This window comes from Eulemur rufifrons, chromosome 9, assembly GCF_041146395.1.
Source record: "Eulemur rufifrons isolate Redbay chromosome 9, OSU_ERuf_1, whole genome shotgun sequence".
Classification (NCBI taxonomy): domain Eukaryota; kingdom Metazoa; phylum Chordata; class Mammalia; order Primates; family Lemuridae; genus Eulemur; species Eulemur rufifrons.
In genome coordinates this window covers 31,199,521-31,212,166 of record NC_090991.1, presented here as the reverse complement: position 1 = coordinate 31,212,166, position 12,646 = coordinate 31,199,521, and positions in this window count along the sequence as shown.

The window sequence follows — 12,646 nt, the reverse complement described above, 5'->3', positions numbered from 1 at the left end:
CAGTAAGCAACAGGGTCAAACTGACATTTATGGAACACTTTAACCAACAACAGCAGGGTAGATGTTCTTTTCAGGTGCTTACATATATGAAGATAGGTTGTATCCTGTGCCGTAAAACAAAGTTCAAGAAATTAAAAAAAATGAAACCACACAGAGTATATCCGATTACTAGAAATCAATCACATGAAGATAACAGTCAAATCTCCAAATGCTTAGAAATTAAACTACACACTGTTAAATAATTGATTCTCTAAAAAGCAAGTTTCAAGGGAAATCAAATAACACATGGAACCGAAATAGGAATTTTTCCACAAAAAGATTAAATTTCTATTTAAAAAATACTTCACTAAGAAAAATCTCCAGGGCCACATATTTTCACTGGATAACACTACCAAATGTTTAAGGAATAACATAAGCCAACACTACACAATTTCTTTGAAGAAATAGAAGAGGTAACACTTTCTAATTCATTTTATGAAGCTGTAATAGTTTTACCCTGAATCCAAACCAGTGAAGGACAGTACAAAAAGCAAAGCTCCAGATCAATCATGCTTATAGATATTTGCAAGTCTCATATTTAACAGAAGATTACCATCCAGACTTTTTAAAAAATATTTAAAAATCAATAGTAATAATCAAACAAATAACCTAATTCAAAAATGGGAAAATGATACAGAGACACTTCACTGAAGAGAACACACAGAGGGAAAATAAGCATGAAAATGTGTTTGACATTAGTAGCCATTAGAAAATTTAAAATTAAAATCACAATGAGATATAGTTATATGCCTATCAGAATGCCTTATATATATGTATTAGGCACACAAAATACTAACAAGGAGGTAGAGAAACTGGATTATGATTAACCACAGGGAATGTGAAAACAGTATAGCAACACAGTAAAACAATGTAATGGTTTCCTAAAAAAAGAACATACATCTATTGTACAATACAGGAACTTTAGTTCTGGCCATTTATTCCAGCAAAATGAAGACTGATGCTCATGTAAAAACTTATACATAAATATTTTTAGCAGTTTTGTTAATAATATCCTCCAAATTAGAAATAATCTTGATGTTCTTCAGAAGGTTGATAGCTAAACAATGTGTGGTATAGCCACACCATGGAGTAATAGTAATAAAAAAAGAAAAAACAACCTGTTGCAACACACAACAATCTTTACGATTCACTAAATAAATATGCTGAATCAAAAAAGCTGGTCATAAAAGGTTGACTAATGTATGATTCCATTTATATAGAATTGTTGTACTGACAACATTATAGAAATAAGGAACGTAACTGTAGTTGCTTGGGATAAGGAGGGGGTGAGAATCAGAGGGTGGTGATTATGTCTATAAAAGGGCAACATGAAGGATAGTTGGGTTGATGGAAATGTTCTGTATCTTAACTGTATCAATGGCAGTTCCTGGCTGCATACCATACCAAGTTTCTCAAGATGGTACATACCAATGGGGAAACTGGGTAAAATGCACAAGGGATCTCTATTATTTTTCACAACTGCCTATGAATCTGTATTCATCTCAGTATACAAATTTTTTTTAAATAATTTAAATAATAAGACATTTGTTTTCCAAAGCCACATGTATAAAATAAGTTGATATGTCTCTTACAATTTTTCAGTAATATAGGAAATATTAGCAGGGTAATTGGGATATCCATCACCTCAAATATTCATCTTCTCTTTGTGCTGAGAACATTATAATTCTTCTCTTCTAGGTATTTTGAAACATATAATAAATTATTGTTAACTATGATTTCACTCTGGTAATTGCTTCTTTTGCAATTACAAACTAAAAGATTTTTAGTTTGTAGTCTCACTTGTCTCTTGCTTTTGTGCCTGTACTTTTGGTGTCACATACAAGAAATCTTTGCCAAGGCCAACGTTACAGTTACAGATCCTTAATTTAAGTGTTTAGTCCATTTAAAAAAGAAGGAAATCTTTCCATTTGCCATACACAGTTGTAGCCGGAGGATGTTACACTAAGTGAAATCAGCCAGACACAGAGAGATAAATACAGTATGGATCACTTAACATGTATACTCTGAAAAAGTTGAACTCATAGAAGCAAAGAATAGAATGGTGGTGGCCTTCAGCTGTGGGTTGGAAGAAATGGGAAAAGTTTATCAAAGGGTGCATATTTCAGTTATAAGATGAGTAAGTTCTTGGGATCTAATGTACAACATTATGACTTCAGTTTACAATATTGCATTGTTTACTCAAAATTTAATAAAGAGCAGATTTTAAGTATCCTTACCACATATACATACATGTGCATGCACACACACACACACACCACACACACAAACAGTAACTATAGATGACGATGCATTTGTTAATCAATTTGATTGTGGTAATCATTACACAATGTATATATATACCAAATTGTTACCCTCTATACCTTGGTTGCATACAATTTTTATTTGTTGATTAAATATTTTTAGCAGTATAAAAATTCCTGAAAATCTAAAAGAAAAAGAAAAAATGGACAAAAGATTTAAGGAAATACTAATAAAAGTAAGACACATAGAAATTGAAAAAAAAAACTGAATGATGAATAGAGACATAAAATGTGGTTCATAAAATAATTCATCAAGAAATTTATAACATAGGCTTCATATGACTCCCACACATAAAATACAGATTAATTTGAATACCAAATGCAAATCTAAAAACACAGAAGAGAATATGCCATTACACGATTCAGGCAGTAGAAATAGCAAAGAAAAAATCTGACCCCTAAGTCATTCAAATGTTGAGATTTGCAGGTTATTTAAAGGTGGAATTTTCTTCATACAGTGGTGTGTGGTATGTTTACAAAAAAGAAATACATAATTCTACTGTGTTAAAATGAGAAGACACTTTCAATAATATGGTAGTGTATTATAAATATACCAGAAGGGGGAAAAAATAAGCAAATGGAAGCGAAGTGAGAGTATATAATATTGATTGATACAATCCATTTGCTCCTCATTCATTCTCTAGTTTGAAGTATTACTTCAAATAATATTGCATGCCAAATATTGTGCTAAAAGGTGGGGGACAAAATGTTTGGGTGATATCATCTCTCTTTTCATTGTATAAGGCAGGAGGAAGGCATGTTTGTGAAAATCACTGAAATATAAAATTATAATTTTCTATAACATAGAAGTTCATAGACTTAATATTATTATTAGGAGGTAATATTTGAGCTAATATCTAAGGAATACATTGGAGTTAATTGGGCTAAAAGGAAAGGGTAACTGGAAGAGGTTATCGCAAAGACTAAAAATTACACATAACAGAGAACCTTATGTCAGAAGGATGATGGATATTCAAGTGGATATGGGGAGCCCGGTGACTGTGTAGCAGAGCAAGAAGGGGTAGATGATGGAATATGAAACAGGCGTGCCCTGGTGATGGATTTAGTAATTGATATTTTTGTCTGGGCATTATTCTGAATAATGCTATCTCTAGTAAAACTTGGTTATATAACCCTATTATTTATAAAACCACTTGCAAATTATAGTATCCTAGGTTCCTTAGGATGAGTAGTAGTTTGTTCAAATTCTTTGCCCATTTTTGAATTGGGCTGTTCTGTTGCTGTTAAGTTTTAGGCATTTTCTATGTATTCTGGATATTACTCCTTTATCAGATATATGGTATACAAATAGTTTCTCTCATTCTGTGGGTTACCTTTTTATTCTTTTCATAATGTCTTTCATTACACAATGTTTAAAAATCATCAAGTCCAGTTTGTCTATTTTTTTTCTTTTGTTCTCTTTCTAGGTTTGGTATCTTATCTAAGAAATCATTTCCAAATTCAATGTTGCGAAGGTTTTGTCTTATGTTTTCTTCTAAGAGTTTTAAAAATTTAGGTTTTCCATTTAGGTCTTTGATCCATTTTGAGTTAATTTTTGTATGCATTAAATCTGTAGATAAGTTTTGGGTAGTATTGAAATCTTAACAATATTAAGTCTTCCAATCCACAGATGTGGGATATTTTTGCATTAAGAAGACATAAGTCTTCTTTAATTTCTTTCAGAAATGTTTTATACTTTTTATTGTAAGAATCTTTTTTCCTCATTGGTTAATTCTTAAGTATTTCATTCCTTTTGATGTTATTATAAATGGAATTGCTTTCCTAATTTCTGTTTCAGATTGCTCTTTGTTAATGTACAAAATGCAGCTGACTTTTCTGTGCTGACTTTGAATACTGTGATTTTGCTGAATTCGTTTGTTATTTCGAACAGTTTTTTTATGGAATTTTTAGGGCATTTTACATATAAGATCATATCATCTGTAAACAGATAATTTCACTTCTTCCTTTATAATTTGGTTAACTTTTATTTTTTTCTTGCCTAATCTGGTTGGAACTTTTAGTACTGTTGAATAGAGGGAGTGAAAGCAGGCATTATGGCCTTGTTCTTGATCTTGTTCCTAGTCCTTATTCTTGACTGAAAGAAAAAAGCTTTAGTCTTTTACCATTGAGTATGATGTATGCTGTTTTGCATATACAGTGTTTATTATGTTGAGGCAGTTTCCTTATGTTCCTAGTTAAGTGTTTTTACAATGAAAGAATGTTGAATTTTGTCAAATGCTTTTTCTGCATGTATTGAGATGGTCATGTGTTTCTTTTCCTTTATTCTATCAGTGTGGTGTGTTATACATATCAATTTTCATATGTTGAACCATCCTTGCATCCCAGAAATAAATCATACTTGATCATGCTGCATAATCCTACTATTATGCTAATGAAGTCTGTTTGCTAGTATTTTGTTGAGGATTTTTACATTAATGTTCATAGATGATAAGAACCTTTAGTTTACGGTGTTCCCCGCCCTCCCACCCGTTGTAGTGTCTTTATCTTTCTTTAGTATGAGGCCAAAGTTGGCCTCATAGAATGAGTTTGGAAGTATTCCCTTCTCATCGATTTTTTGGAAACAATTTGCAAAGGATTGCTATTAGTTCTTCTTTAAAAGTTTGGCAAAATTCAGTTAAACCATCAGATCCAGTTCTTTTCTTTGTCAGAAGGTTTGTGACTACTGAATCAATCTGCTTATTAGATTTTCTAGTTCTTCATAGCTTAATCTTGGTAGATTTTGTGTATCTAGGCATTAAATGGACAAGGTAACCCAATTTGATGTGTCTGGGTATGAACCTCTTTTTATTTACCAAAACTGGAGTTCATTGAGTTTTACATGTACATTAAAATGTCTTTATCAAATTTGGAAAGCATTGATCCATTATTTTTTAGAATATTGTTTCTATCTCTTTCTCTCTCTACCTCCCCTCCTTCTGGTATCCCTGTTTTACATTATGTTGGCATGCTTAATTGGTGTCCCATGTTTCTCTGAGGCTATGTTTATTCTTCATTTTCTTTCTGTTGTTCAGATGGCAGAATCTCTATTGATCTAGTTCAAGTTTACTGATTCTTACTTCTTTCGGCTCACATCTATTATTAAATTCTCTAGTAAATTTCTCATTCTGCTTACTGTACTTTTCAGCTCCAGAATTTTCATTTGCTTCCTTAGTACAATTATTATCTCTTTGTTGATATTCTGTATTTAATGATATATTGTTATAGGGCCTAGCTGTAATTATTTCAGCATAGTTTTTTTTTTAGTTCTTTGAATATAAGTTTCTTTGAAATCTTAGATGTCTACCATCTGGGACTCTTCAATGGCAGTTTCTACTGCCTGTATTACCCCCTGAATATGTGTTACACTTTCCTGTTTTTTTTTTTTTTTTTTTATTCAAGTCTTATGTTTTTTGTTGTTGTTAAAACCTGGACAAATTAGTTAATGTAATGTAGCAACTCACTCATAGTAGTGATAGCCCATAATCCAGGAATAGTTATTTTTGTTACTATTTACTAAGTATTGTTTGTTTAGTTACTTGGTTGAATTAATCTTGCAAAATTTATTTCCACTGCAGTGTGCAGTCTCAGATTTCACTACTCAGATTTTTTTCATCTTGCTTTTATCTTTTAGCTTGACTACCTAGTGTTTATCTTTGAGTCAGTATAAGCTAATTATTGGTCAAATGTTTTCCTAATGCCTCCTCATTCTGTTAATTTTTTTTTACTTTATCATTGGATATGTTGTGGCTTGGAGGGTACCATCACAAAGTTCAGTGAGTTTATAATTTTTTGTCCCATGTTCATGCAGAGACTGGTAGTTTAGGGGATTTCTCTCTGATATATTCTGATAAAGTACAGCCTTGAGTACTTGAGTATGCACATAGTTTTCCATGCTGCTAATGATTTTATTTTTAAGTCTGGCTTATTCAGAGTCACCTCTGACTCACAGTAACCTATAGTTCAGTAAATGTTTAGTCAGAGGTTGTGTTTAAGCCCCTTGTGTCCGTGAGACCTCTACGCTGTGTTGATGGGTCTGAGTAGGTTTGGGGGAATGTGTTAAAGTTTATTCCATTTCTTGCTATGGCTGATCCTGAGTAGATGGAGCCTAGTGTATGTGAACAGCCCTCCTGGCCCCTAGAATTGACTGTGATCTTGGGAGGACTATTGTTGGCTACAACTTTTCCTCATTTTCTGTATTAAACTTCTGCTGCTCTAGCATTTTACTTGTATCATGGAACTACCAGTCTCCTCTTAAAGGTCCTCAAACAAGATTTCCACTGATTTTACATCACTGTTAGACATGGATTTCTCCATGATCTATTCCAAATAAAGTCAGTACCCTCAGACTTGCCTGAAGAGCTCTTTTTCCTATGAACTGCATTTTTCTCTGAGAAGCAGCCCTGCATTGTTCTAGAATTTTGAGTGGGAACTTGCTTTCCCTATAGTGACACCTTTACTCTATAGGTGGGTAGTGTGGGGTGGGTAGCATGACATTCTGGCATGGAACTTCAGCCCTACAAGTAAGCTGGAGCATGGGCAAATGGGTCCCCAGTATTTTTTGCCTTTTTCCTCTGATCCTCTTGCTATATATTCCTGGAATTGAGCTTCTGAAGCATGAGGCTAAGAGGTTGAGAAATGCCATTGTTGGTCATCTCTCAGGGTGAAACCATAGCCTTAGAGTGGGATAGTAGAGAAGGGAGAAAGAAACTTCCTGTGTTCTCAGTTGTATCTTCCCAGAGTAAAGCATTCGGGCTACAGCTTCCATAACATATGCTTGTGGCTCAGGGAAAAGGGAGTAGTTCATATCTCAAATGCCACAGACTCTCACTGTTCTTACTGAAATTTAGAAGATTTTCATGAATGCATGTTTCCTTATTTGCTGTGTGGCCTTAAGGAAATTTCTAGAAAGTTGATTTTTTTTCTTTCAAATAATTTTCACCAGTAAAACTTTTTCCCCCCCTAAGAAAAGAGTCTACCATTTCATGCATAGGTTTCTGATTTAGTTTCCTTACCAATTATTCTCTCTTAACAACCATGATCCTACATGCCTTATCTAAACTTTATTACTTGACTTGACACCTGATTTCTTTCTTTTCTTTTCCTCCTGGTTTAATGTTTTTGATTCATTTGACTGTTGCCTCAATAGTTTGGTGAATAGTATTAAATTATATATTAATTACATACACATTTTATGTAGGCTCCTTCAGCAAAGAACAAAGATGTTCAGATTGCCTCAGGTGTTGGGATTTTGTTGCTTTGAATAAGAGCTTCACATTGTTGTCAACAGAAGTCTTATGCATAAAATCACTATTAAATATAGTCTTACCAAGAAAAAATATATTTATATTCACTTTCATTCTATCAATTGATACACAAAACTTGAAAAGTACAGATAATGCGATGATATAATATCATACTATGCAAAAGCTCTGGGGATAGAGTTTCATTTTTCATCTGAAAAGGGAAATTCTTAGCTACCTTTCAGAAATTATGTTTATATCAAATAAATTTTATACTTGTCTAGTGATAGCAATTTGAATAATGGATGTCCTCTCTGTTGTTCAAATTTCAAATTGGTTTCTCATGCAGTCCTAAGATTTTACAGCTGTTTGCTCATTTATGTTTTCTGAAACCAAAAGCATTTTGATCTCATTTTTCACACTGATATTTTCCAACACAGAGAGCAATGTTCCACTTATGTAGGAACTCCAGCTTTCTAATCTAGTAAACTGCATTCCTTTCCCACTCCTCAAAAACAAAACAAAGAAAAAAACAAAGAAAAGCTTCCTTAAAGTAATGTTCTCTAATGACAAAAATCTGTCATCTATTCACAAAGGTAATTAATATATCACCTGTATTTCAAAATATCCATGTAAAAATATGTAGCACACATGATGCCTAGGAACAGAAGTGATCATAAGTGATGACCTTTTAATTTTAGCTAGTTTACAGAACATTATTTTAATTTTACTGGTGGCTGCAAAGCTACATTATAACAAAATCCTCCTGGAAGTGATATGGTTTAGCTGGGCTGTTCCTATGGACATCTAAACAGGGTCAGGGTTAGGAGACTGTATTGCTATTAATATACGTGTATGAGTACAAGGCTACTCTAATATTTTCTAGCCACACAAATACGGTTATAAGATACCATAATAGCACATAAAAATAGTCGAGGGGTCAAGATTTAAGTCAATATTTAAGACAATAATTAATCACCAAGAAAGATGGGGGAGTAATTTAACATTATTTGTAAAAATCCACTTGTTGAATTTATTTCCATGAAAACTGTGCTTATTCTTGAAGTAATGCTAGAAACATTGATTTTAGGAGTGGCTTATACTACAAAGCAGTTATTTATTATAAGGCTATAATTTTTATAGCATAGTAATGTAAGAAAGAGGCATGCCATTTTCTATTCTATCAAAGAAGAACCCAGTTTCTGGAAACCTCACCACACTAACTAATGTTCATTCCATCCTCCTTGCTTAATTTCTACTCAACATTTCTGACACAAGTCCGGAAAGTTGAGATTAATCTTTGAATTTCTTCTTCTCATTGCCATTTATCACGTTAACTCCAGGTTTTCGCCTCTCTATTCTTTTCTAAATAGTTTTATATTTCTGCAAATGGTAAGCAGGGACAGACGCCATTGTTTTCTAACAAGTTTCATTTCAACCGAGAAAAGAAATCAACAATGTACCTTTATGTTCCTCTACTAATGGTTTGCATTTCAAAGTACCATTTTGATGGATTGATAACTTGTAGGGAAGACTGTTAAATACATTATCAAGTAGATTAAGAACAAAAAGGTTTCCATGTGCAAATGTGTTGATGCAATTCTTTCTAATGTTTGTCCTTGTTGTATATACCACTATCATATTTATTTTTCTTCCCAATTAGTCAATATGCACTTAACATATTCTAAAGAACTTTTTGTCACTAGTTTTCTTTATGTATCAGTTTCCTCAACAGTAAGGAGACTCAACTACAGTAAATATCTTGAATATCCCTTAAGTGGAGAGCTTGTAAGATGAGCACAATTGTTAGTTATACATCACTGGGTAAAAAAATTACCCCATATTAGCTTATAGCAATAATAGTTCCCCCACGCCCCCTCAGAGTTTTTGTAGACCTGGTTTTGAAAAAGCTTAACTGAGCAGTTCTCATTTGGTATATCTCATGAGATTATTACAGTCAAGATGTTTACTAGAGCTGCAATTGGTCAAAAGTTTAACTGGGGCTGGAGTGATCTTCTTTAACTCAGAGGGTTAGGTGATAGTTCAAATAGGACCACACTTAAAACTTCTGTTCCCTGAAAACTAGCTGAGTTTGCTCTGTTATATGGTACCAAATAATCCTCTAGCCTCAGCCAGGTGATAGTCAATAAACAAATAGGTCAAAAATGGCGGCAGTTATAGAACTTTAATAGACTATGGAAAACCCATCAATTCTACTCACTCTACCCATTGGAACCACCGTCACTGTCAACAAACACCCAGAATAGGTAATCTCACTGCAGTTGGATATGGTAATTTTTTTTTTTTTTTTTTTTTTTTAACGAGACAAGGTCTCACTCTGTCCCTTAGGCTGGAGTACAGTGGCTTGATCATAGCTCACTGTAACCTCAAATTCATGGGCTCAAGTGATCCTCCTGCTTCAGCTTCCAGAGTAGCTAGGACTAAAGGTGCATGCCACTATCAGAATCCTGGGTTTCAGCACCAAAGATGTCAAGATGGGAGTCTGCCCTTGGTTCTTGGTGTGATCTTGGACACAGAATGACCAGACACACCAAAATGTCAAGTTCAGACTATACTCCTGGTCCTTTGACTCCTCTCTTGGAAAAATCAACAGAAAGGCCAATGAGTAACCTCAGGCAGGGAGTAGTTTCACCAGAGCAGCTCTTTATTGTAAAATAAAACAGGTTTGTCTGTGATAGTGGAGAGAGATAGACCAACTCACTCAGTCACTGGCCCACTCACTTCCCTTGACTTATTATTTCCTTTTATTAGCCCAGTCTGGAGGAGGGCTCTTTGAAGGTGTAGGATGTTATCAAATAATCAACAGATGTCCTCAAAATTCCACCTGCATGTACGAGCTCCTCTAAGAAAGCCCACCTGGAGGTGGGTGACCCACAGTGCAGTTTCAAGCTAATGGCATATTAATTATCCTTAAGTTACTTTAGGTCACTTTCTAAATCTTATTATGCCAGGGCTGGGGAATTCCTAGACTGATAAAGCATTCCTTCCTTCCCCAGGTGTAGCAGTTGCTCAGGATAAGATTAAGGGTGGGGCAGCACCAAAATGGAGTTCCTGCCCTTGTCCTTTTTCCCAGGTGGAGCAATTGCTTGAAACACCATCAAAACAGGGAACTCTTGTCCCAAAAAGAGCTGGAGATCCTTACTATCTACCTAACACCACCATGCCGGCTAAAGGTAACATTTACTTTTAAAAGTTATAGCCCAGTCTATAGCTAATGAATATGATATGACCCGTTACATCATAATGCTAGGCTTCTAATGGGCACTAAAGTAGCTGATGATAATGAGACTGTAGGGCTGAGAATAATGAACCAACTGATATATATGAGGTCTATCTGGAAAGTGTCCAGCCATTGCTAATATAATGAGAATGGTTTGCGTCACATCGATGTAACCTGGCAGCCACGGAGAGTGGACTGGGATGCTCATGAGTGAACAGTGATGAATTCACTGTACTAGTCAGTGGGGCACTAGATGCCATTGAGTGAGCACATAAATCAATGAATCTGCATCAAATTTTACATTAAGCTTGAACATTCCTCCACGGAAACTACTTAGATGATTCAGAAGGCTTTCGGGGATGATGCAATGAGTGCAGTGCAAATAAAAGTGTGACACAAATGCTTCAAAGATGGTCAAGAATCTGTTGAAAGTGATCCACGTTCTGGAAGGCCTGCAACAAGCAGAGCACCTGAGAATGTTGAACATGTACGGGTTAGGTTAGGAGACATTGGGGGAGAACTGTGTGAGGTCCCAAGGTGCCTACTTTGAGGGGGACTGAGGCATCATTGTCCTATGTACAATGTTTCTTGTATCTTGTATCATCTTCAATAAATGTCTCTTTTTCATATTACATGGCTGGATACTTTCTGGATAGACCTTGTATTTCACTTCCTTATGCAACATTTTACCCACCAAAAACTCAAGGTGTTTAGGGTTAAGAGTAATATTTTGGAGAACATTTTTTGACCTTTTGTGGAAATATATTTTTCCTATAGTATTTTCTCTGAGAAGAGACTATTTTACTGATCTTAGAGTTTGGACATTTCTTTAATTTTTTTTTTAACTGTGAATATTACACTATTAAGACTAACAAAGATACAGCATTACAGAAACTCTCAGAACAATTATGGTCATATTAAAAAAAATTATTTTTATTTATAATGTTGGGGTTTGAAGCACACTTTAGACTATTTTTAAATCCTGTACTATAACATTTTGTGGAGATACATGCTAAAATTAATGTAACTCTTGGAAAAATACATGAAATTAAAGGAATGGGGGATATTTTATCTGAAAATATATATTGTTTTATACCTCATGAAAAACCTTGTGATCTTTCAAATAGACTCAAACAAGGGGATTTAATAACTTTTTATTTTTATTGTAATGCTAAAATGTTAAGGAATATTTTTATTATCTCCAAGACAATTGCTGCTAATGTTGAAAGTGAAGGATCCATTTTTTATTTGTTTCTTTCTTTGTTTAGGTAGATCTTGTTTTTACTTTGGCCTCATATGAAGGAAAACTAATTTCATAGTTGAAATTCATTCATCATTTCACTTTATTACCAAGTTTCTATTAGTGTTCATACTGAGATTCATCTTTACCAATTTCGATTAGTTTTCATTCACTAGCAGAATAAATGATTTCCTGTACAACAATTCATTCATTCAAGAACCACATAGTCTGTTTTTGTTTTTTTGTTTTTTTTTTTCAGAATATTATGAGGGTACAAACGTTTTGGTTACATTTTATATCTGCCTCACTCAAGCGAGGATTAGAGGCATGCCCTGCTCCTCTACAATGCTCACTGCGTCCATTAGTTGTGAGTTTAGTCCCCAAGCCCCTAATCCCTGGAGAATATTACTACCGTGTGAGCACCATAGGGTTGATCAGTTGAGAAGTCTGTGTTTTTTTTAAGTGAAACATTAGAAGAGCCACACACAACCTGCATTTAGAAAGAAAATGTATTATTTCATAGAAATGTTGTAAGTTCAGAAGTAGGGCACACTTGAGGTTTGTT